The sequence below is a fragment of the Microtus ochrogaster genome, assembly GCF_000317375.1.
Source record: "Microtus ochrogaster isolate Prairie Vole_2 chromosome 6 unlocalized genomic scaffold, MicOch1.0 chr6_random_2, whole genome shotgun sequence".
NCBI classification, from domain to species: domain Eukaryota; kingdom Metazoa; phylum Chordata; class Mammalia; order Rodentia; family Cricetidae; genus Microtus; species Microtus ochrogaster.
In genome coordinates, this window is record NW_004949095.1 from 2,374,331 (window position 1) to 2,383,704 (window position 9,374).

Below are 9,374 nucleotides of genomic sequence, written 5' to 3' on the forward strand. Positions count from 1 at the left end.
AACTAATGGACCAAGCAGTGATTTAATTAATACAATTCTGTGTGGTTATTTCAAGGCTAAGCTAGTCGGGCAGCCAGAAAGAACAAGTGGGCCCTCTCCCTACAACAGATGTGAAAACAGGAGGATCAAAAGGGTCAAGGATTCTGTCCAAATAACCAAACCAAACCAAAACAGAGGCAGGGCACCTCTACAGCTCAGGGCAGCGTGGTTTGACAGGCTCCAGACCAACTATAACTACACAATAGGACCCATCTTAAAACCAACAGTAACAATAGAAAAAATGTGTGCTATCCCATTTGGATCTATGCATGTTAAGAGTAATTTATCTACTATGAATGAAGAAGAAGAAGAACCATTCCTTTTTATGGCTCAGAAGCTGAGGCTGAAAGAGCTTAAGTAATGTCAAATGGTACAAAAGATAGAGTTGTAATTTAATTTCATGAGTCTGAAAATTTGTGGTCTTTTATTCTCTTCCATTGAAGTCTGAGTGTCAAACCAAAGGCCTTTGTCTTAGTTAGGGTTTCTGTTGCTGTGATGAAACACTATGACCAAAACCGAAAGTTGGGAAAGAAAGGTTTATTTGGCTTACACTTCTGCGTCATTGTTCATCACTGAAGGAAGTCAGGACAGGAACTCAAACAGGGAAGTAACCTGGAAGCAGGAGCTGATGCAGAGGCCGTGCAAAGGTGCGCTTCCTGGCCTGCTCACCGTGACTCGCTCAATCTACTCCTCCCACCCCTCGCAACAGGGTTTCCCTGTGGCTTTGGAGCCTTTTCTGGAACTCGCTCTGTAGACCAGGACTAGTCTCTAACTCACAGAGATCCACCTGCCTCTGCTTACTGTGTTCTGGGATTAAAGGCATGCACCACTACCGCCTAGCATCAGCTTACTTTCTTATAGAACCCAGGACCAGCAGCCCCGGGATGGCATCACCCCCAGTGGGTTGGGACCTCCCTCATCAATCACTAATTAAGAAAATGCCTTAAGACTGATCTTAGGGCTGGAGAGGTTAAGAGCATTGTCTGCTCTTCCAAAGGTCCTGAGTTCAATTCCCAGCAACCACATGGTGGCTCTCAACCATCTGTAATGAGGTCTGGTGCCCTCTTCTGGCCTGCAGGCATATACACAGACAGAATATTGTATACATAATAAATAAATAAAATAAAATATTAAAAAAAGACTGATCTTATCAAAGTATTACTTCAATTAAGTTTCCTTCCTTTCAGATAACTCTAGTTTGGTGTTAAGTTGACATAAGGTGATTCCTTATGTCATAAGGTGGGATTCCCCTCTGTATGCTGTGATTACCATTAATGGATAAAAGAAACTGGCTTGGCCTGATAGGGTAGAACAGAGCTAGGTGGAGAAAACTAAACTGAATTCTGGGGGGGGAAGAAAGCAGAAGAAGAGAGAAGCCATGTAGCCCCACTGGAGACAGATGCTGGAATTTTACTCAGTAAGCTACTGCCACTTGGTGGTACACAGATTAATGGAGATGGGTTAAATTAAGATGTAAGAGTTAGATAATAAGAAGCTAGAACTAATGGGCTAATCAGTAATTTAAATAATATAGTTTCTGTGTGATAATATAATATATTTTGGATCTGAGCTGCTGGGAGGCTGGGAAACAAACAAGCGACTCCCTACAACATAAAACTGTAGTGATATTTTGTTTGTAATCTAACAAATAAAGCTTGCCTGAAGAGCAGAGTGCAGAGATAAACCACTAATTAGCCATAAAGGCCAGTCAGTGGTGGCACACACTTTTAATCCCAGCACTCAGGAGACAGAGGCAGATGGATCTCTCTGGGCTACATGGAATTGATCCAGTCTAAAAGAAAAACAGAGCCAGGCAGGGGTGGCTCATACCTTTAACTCCCAGTACTGAGTCACATGCCTTTAATTCCAGCCCTAGAGAGATGGAGACAGGAAGGCATATGGCTGGGCAGAAAGAGGAATATAAGACAGGAGGAGACAGGAGCTCAGATCAAGTCTGAGGATGCAGTCTGGAGATGCAGTCTGAAGATTTGTAGAAACAGGATCGCCCCTTTGGTCTGAGCATTGGTAGAGGTAAAAATTCTCTTGTGACTGGCTGTTCTGCTTCTCAGTCTTCAGCATTAATACCTATATCTGATTCTGGGTTTTTATTATTAATACCAATCAGAATTCGTGCTGCACAAGACTAGCCAGCACAGCCTTGTACATTAAAAACTATTTTTGTAATTTTTTTCTTTTAAATACAGGATCTCATGGTGTAGCTCTGGCTAGCCAGCAATTTGCTTTGTAGACCATGGCTGAATTTTAGAGAATCACTGCTTCTGTCTTTTGAAGGCTGGATGCTTTGTTTTTGAAAGGGGCATCTATAACCCAGGTTGGCCTCTGTCACAAGCATATATATGACACAGTGACCGGTTTTAAGTGGTTCTGGGGGTGGAACTCAGGCCTATGTACGTGCTAGGCAAGCACTCTACAAGATGGCGCAGAGACAAAGACCTCAGTGACTTGCCTTTAAGCCTGACAAACCAAGTTATGTCCCCAGGACCGACATGGTGGAAGAAGAAAATTGATTCTCACAATTTATTCTTTGGTTTCCATATGCCCACAGTGGCATGTGTGATGTGCATGTGTGTACACATACACGTATAATATGTGTTAAAAAATATTATGGACTGGAGAGATGGCTCTGTGGCTAAGAGCACTGACTGCTCTTCCAGAGGACCTAGGCTCCAGTCCCAGCACCCACAGGGTGGTTTACAGCTGTCTGTAACTCCAGTACCAGGGCACTCAATGCTCTCTTCTGGCCTCCATAGGCACTGCATGCACATGGTGCACAGAAATATCCATACCCACAAAACAAAAGATTAAACTTTTTAATACACACACACACACACACACACACACACACACACACACACACACACTTCAATAGCTGTTGAGGATGTATTGAGAGAAGGATCCTGGTGCAGCCACTGTGGAAATTAGTATGGAAGTTTCTTAGTAAACCAACCATAGAATACCAGACAGGTGTGGTGTTGCAAGCCTGTAAACCTAGCACTTGGGAGATAGAGGTAAGATGAGTTCAAGGTCAAATCTTACTATATTCCCCATGAAAAGCGAACAAACAAAAACTACCATGTGATCCTGGGACTGTGCCACAGAGACTCATGCACATCCATGTTTACTGTTCAATTTTTCACCATGGCCAAGCTATGGAAACAGTCCAGACATCAGCAGGTGAACGGGTAAAGAAAATGTAATGCTTTTGTTCAGCCATAAGGAAGAATGCAGTTATGGCACTTGTGGGGAAATGGATAGAACTGGAAATCATCTTGTTAAAAGAAATAAACACGATTCACAAAGACACAGTTCCTTTAATTTGCAGAACACACACACACACATATATATATGTTCTAATATGCACACACATATATGTTCTAATACACAACAATATATATATGTTCTAATACACACACATATATGTCCTAACACACACACACATACGTATTATGTTGTGGGAATTCGACCTGACAGTCAATCGTATTGATGAGGCTTGGCCCAATGGGCATGGTCTTCTTTGGGGTTACGCGACCCAAAGACCTCCAAATAAAAGGCTAGGGTGGGGGCAAAGCTCTCCCCCCCCACACTGTGGCGGCTCACTGGCAGCAGCGCCTTGGTGACCTTCCCCGACCTCCCTGACAGTCCTTGGGAGCTAGAGGATCAACAGCTGAAGCAGAAGCAGTGTTTCTCCCTTGTTCTATATTGTGAGTGTATTTTTTATTTTGCACCTGTTTAATAAACTGGACTTAATCACAGAGATCATTCCTCTTTTTTTTTTGTTATAAAAGTGTTTATTGTTTACCAAAACCAGTGGACCTCTTATCAAATGTTGCTTGGTAACAAAATCTCATCACAGTTAAATAAAAAACAAAGGAAAGAAAGAAAGCTGTTTGTCTCAGTGTCATTAGTTAGACTTTCTGCAAGGTCACTTAATCCAGACTTGTTTAGTGCGCTAATCAGATTATCCGTTGTTGCATGAGCTCGCTCCTTCTTGATCTTGCCACACAACAAGGAGCTGCTTGGCCCTCATCTTCATGTCTTCACTGTCACTCTCAATCTGTCTCATTTCAGAGTCTTTAATTTCCAAGTAAGGAGCCAAAATCTTCCATTGCTCACCAAGTTTGTTAGCAAATAACTCTATCTGTTCCCCTGTTATAGGTTTATCTTGCCGAACATCGGGACTTTCATTTTCCTTCAGTAAAGCATCATTATCTTCCTCATCTTCATCTTCACCTGTTTTTATTTCTTCAGAAGGAGGTGGTAGTTCTTTGGCTAGCTTTATTACCATGTTCTCAAGGTACTCTGGGAGACTCTTAAACTGCTGGTTGGTTGGCTGGAAGAAGTGAGGGCTTCTCCGTGCTAAGAGTCTGAGTGCTCTCCACCCGTAATTCGAATTGTTCACAGTTTTATATTCACTTTCAACCATATTTTCAGGATCTGCTTGTTCAATGGCTTCTTCAAAGAACTCCTCCAAAGTTGGCATGTATTCTCTTGTCTCTGATTTACAGGCTTCCATATTATCAGGACAGAGGTTCCAAAGCCTTGTTAGCTCTTCATTGCCAATCAGGATTTTCTTGTTGGGCCCTTTGCCTAAGAAGTCTTCTGGGGCTGCTCTCTTCCACACCACTCTTGTGGGCTTGGTGTCTGATGCTCTTTCTTTCACAAAACTTGGGCAGCCTTCATTTTTCCATGAGTTCCAATTTTCTTCAGTGTTTAATATATGCTCTACCATCTTTGAAAATCTTTCTCCATCGGGGGGGTTTTCAGGTAGCAGTTGGTAGACTGATTTTGTAGTATCTTCAATCCAGAGTGATTGCTCATCAGTTAAAACAGTTTGAACTTTTGAATTTGACCTGTCCCTTGAGATATTGAAATAAAATGAGGTACTGCAACAGGATGTGTCGCCGAAAGTTACTGTCACTCAGTTGTAAATCCATCAACTTTTCACTTGTTAGAAACTTCACAAAGTACACATGCTCTCCTCCTGTTTTCAATTCTTCCATTTTTTTTCCTGGAGGCTTGAGTATCATCTAATTTATAACTCTTAAACACAGCTAAAACTTCTTCAGAATACTTGAGAAAAGTTTTCCAAGAAATCTTCTCATAGCATTGTACTGGGTTCCTGAAGTAATCCTGAAGCGACCAGAATTTTCTATATAGGTTGTAATCAATTGGAATAGAGCATGTTGTTGGGGCTTCATCATCTCCCATCTCACCTTCTACATCCATGCCTTCCTTTCTATCCTCAGTATGCTTCTGACCCAGGGTGCTTTCCTGCTCATTTGTATTGAAAACAGTGACGTTTTCCAGGTTAAACTGACTCTGTAAGTTAAGACCTGATTTTTCAGATAGAGGAAAAAGCCTGGCCAAAAAGAGCTGAATTCGTCCACAAAAGACTGTATTCTGAGATTTCGATAATCTTCTGAGGAGATCATTGCACATACGCAGTAAATAATTTTTGCCAACAGAATAGAATGTATTTGACTTCCAAGTAGCAACATTTTTTTCGACAAAAGTGAAATTGTGTCACACTGATCCAAAGGAAGGCAGTCCAAGACGTCTCCCAACAGCACAAATGGTGTGGATGCAGTACAGACACTTTCAGTTACTCCCCCAATGGCAAGAGAAATAATAGCTAAAACGTTCTCACATGCCGAATGATTTATAATTTCTTCTTCCAGAACACCTCTGAAAGCCTGGTCAAGGGTACATTTTTTTTTCATTTTCACTGCCAGGTAACTGACTGAAGGCATTCAACAATGGCTTGATATTTCTGTTATTCAAGGCCTCTCTGGCAGATTTCGTAAACTGCGTCCGTGCCTCTGGCAAACTGAAAAGCGCCGGCGTCGGAGGAGACATCTTGGTTGCGCGTGCCTACGACCGTGTGAGAGATCATTCCTCTTTATATATGTATATGACATGGAGGTAAAAGGGAGACTATAGTGAGAAAAGAGGGGGTTCAAAGGGAGTGGAGAAGGGAGCAAGAGAAAATAAGGGGGACAAAGAAAAATGAAGAGTCTAGATTTTTTTTTTAAAAAAAATCTACATTTAATAGTATAAAATACATTTTATAGTATTTGAGGGAGGAAAGGACCAGTGGGGTTGGGGTTATGGTAGTATGTATGTGGGTAAAAATCAACAAAGCGCAATGATATATATGCATGGGAATGCATACATGTGTGCATATATAATATGTGTATACCTTGTACCCCATAAGAGGGATAATGTTTTTCCCAGAAGCCAACTACAAAGCCCGCCGAGGTGTGACACCTCTGGAGTTGTTGGTTGGGGTGTGTAGATTCCAGGTGAGTACTCACCAACTAAGCACTCTGCCAACAGAGCTGTATGCCCACAGTGTTCCCAAGAGTTGTCCATCTTGTATGCCACACTTTATTTTTTCCTGTGTTTGCTTAATATTCCACCATATGGATGAATCACACAGTGTCTGTCCATCACTAGTCAATGGATTCAGGTTGTTTCTATTTTGGTTACTATGGCTGTTGTGATTGTTGATTTAAACCTTCTGGGATTTTGAGATATTATTTCTTCTTCTCCTTTTCCTTCTTCTAGAAATGGTTTCTCTCCTGAAATTTACTTTGCAGACCAGGCTGGGCTTGACTTCAGGGAGATCTGCCTGCCTCTGCCTCTCTAGCACTGGGATTAAAGATGTGCATTTCCATGCCCTACAGATTTTTCTTTCTTTCTCTCTTTCTTTTCTTTCTTTCTTTTTTTTAAGAGAATAGTTTAGTATCAGGAGAGGGAGCAATGGGTGGAGCAGTATCTTTAGTTTTAGTCAGGGTCTCTCAATTACGTAGCTCTGGCTGTCTCAGAACTCACTATGTGGACCAAGTTGTCTTGGAACTCCCAGAGATCCACCTGCCTCTGCCTCCTGAGTGCTGAGATTAAAGGAGAGCACCATCACTCCTGGAACCTTTTTTCATTATTAAATAAACTTTATTATTGTTGTCATTATTACATGTGAGTGTGTGAGTGTGTGTGTTTGTGGTGTGAGTTTGGGTAGAGAGGGCAGAGGACAACCTGTGAGGTTTTGGGGATAGTTCTGAGAACATCATGCTGACCCCGTTGTTTGTTTTGAGATAGTGTCTTGTTATGTAGACCTGGCTGGTCTTTGACTTATAGGTAGTTTTGCTTGTACTTTTTTTTTTTTTTTTTTTTAAAGATTTGCCCATTTGGGGCTGGAGAGATGGCTCAGAGGTTAAGAGCACGGGCTGCTCTTCCAGAGGTCCTGAGTTTAGTTCCCAGTAACCACATGGTAACTCACAACCATCTGTACTGAGATCTGGTGCCCTCTTCTGGCCTGAAGGCTTTCATGCTGGCAGAACACTGTATACATAATAAATAAACAAAATCTAATAGAAGAAAAAAAATGCCCATTTATTTTTTTAAATGTGTTTGAGAGTTCTGCCTATATATATGTATGGGCACCATATGTGTGCTTGGTTACTGCGGAGGTCAGGAGACAGTATCAGAGCTCTTTGAACTGGAGTGACAGATTGGATTGTGAACCACCATATCCAGGTCCTCTGGAAGAATTGCAAGTGCTCTTAATGGGTGAGCCATCTCTCCAAACGCTTTGCTTCTGCCTTCTAAATGCTGTTGTATCTTTGTTCAGTGGACTAGTGGATAGAGAGCTTGCCTCTCTTTAGATCCTCAGAGATCCGAAATCCTTGTCAAGATTGGGGGTTTCCTGCACTCAGGATGTTTCCCATCCCACTGATTTCCCATCCTTACACAAGCTCTTGTTTCAGACCCTTCCATTTTGGGGGGAGGAGGCTGCTTCCCTCCCCTAATGGCCAACACCTTCTCTTCTGATCACATCTAATGTGTTTGGTCTTTCATATTCTCCGGGACACCTGAGACCCTACCCTCTATATATGGTCGAATTGGTATGGATTGGTATGGAAAGCAGACTAGCTGTAGTTAACAGATCATGTGGCCCCAGAACATCCGTTAGCTTGGCAGAAGGATGACTCTCTGTTGTGGTGTTAATACAGCAAAAGGGTGGCTAAATGGGAAAGCTAACAATAGCTTTTGAGGACTCTGAGGACTGTTACGCTCTTCCAGAGCAAAAAGGAGAGCCCCTAGCAAGGATTAAGTCTGGGGTACATTGCCTCACTGCTGCAGCCGCGACTTCTGATTCACTCATAACACCTTTTGGCATATGTGACAATTGGTCACATACATTGCTTTGCAATAATCTAGTAGTGGGGAAAACCTTTGAAAATGCAAACCTGATTTGATGATCAGCATGGGAAATTATCCATAAACCATTGGTTGTTAGCAGAAAAGAAAGTTAATATTAATTTTTATTGGTAGGGTTTCTTTGATAATATCCACGTAAACAAGAGACAAAAGTTCTTTTGAAGAATGCTCAGTCTGTGCTAACTATTGTGTGCATGAGCATGGGGCCGCCGGGAAACACACAAGCATCCCTAGGCACTATATTACAGAAACTTACCACTAGATGGCAATCTACCAGCAGAAATTGCCTTTTCTTTCACAGACTGCAAGTTTCTTGCAACTTTAGCAGTCAATGAAAATATTAGGACTGGAGAGATGGATCAGTGGTTAAATCACTGCTGTTCTTCCAGAGAACCCAGGTTTAATTCCCAGCACCCCTAATGGTAGCTTACAATGATTTGTGACTGGAGTCCCAGGGGACGCACACTCTTTTGTCCCCTGCAGGAACCAGGCATGCCCCTGGTGCACAGTATACAAGCAGGCACAATACCCATAGAAATAAAACAGCAAAAAACATTTCCATCCCCAAGCACTGGTTCCCTGTGTTTTGAGCGTGAAGATGAGACAGTTACTTTTGACGAGGGTATCCAGGGCTGAGGGTATAGCTCAGTGATAAAATGACATCACAGTGTGTACAAAGTCATGAGTGGGATCTCCAGGACCCAGCAGATGGAAGTTTTGCCAGGTGTGGTGACAAACACCTGTAACCCCAGTGCTTGTGCGGTGCAGGCAGGAGGACCGGGAGATCAAGGGCATCAAGGTCCAGGGATGCCTGGACTACATGAGATCCTGCCTCAAAACAAAACAGACAGCATACCCAGTAGTACTGACTACTTGAAAAGTAGAAGATAATTGATGATCTTGTTTTATAGGCCAGGATGACTCCAAGGGAAAAGGAGTCTGCCACCAAAAACTGATGACCCGAGTCCAGTCCCCAGGACCCATGGGGTAGAAGGAAGGAATCAACTTCCCCAAGTTGTCCCCTAACCTCCAAGTTCCATGGAATGCACACACACACACTCACACACACACACACACACACACACACACACACA

The 9,374-nt window shown here is 42.5% G+C and overlaps 1 pseudogene; it reads right to left on the bottom strand.

Annotated features, from left to right (window-relative positions):
- Positions 1-3,825: 3,825 nt before the first annotated feature.
- On the bottom strand, positions 3,826-5,916 carry LOC102002123 (annotated as a pseudogene).
- Between the last annotated feature and the right edge of the window lie 3,458 nt (positions 5,917-9,374).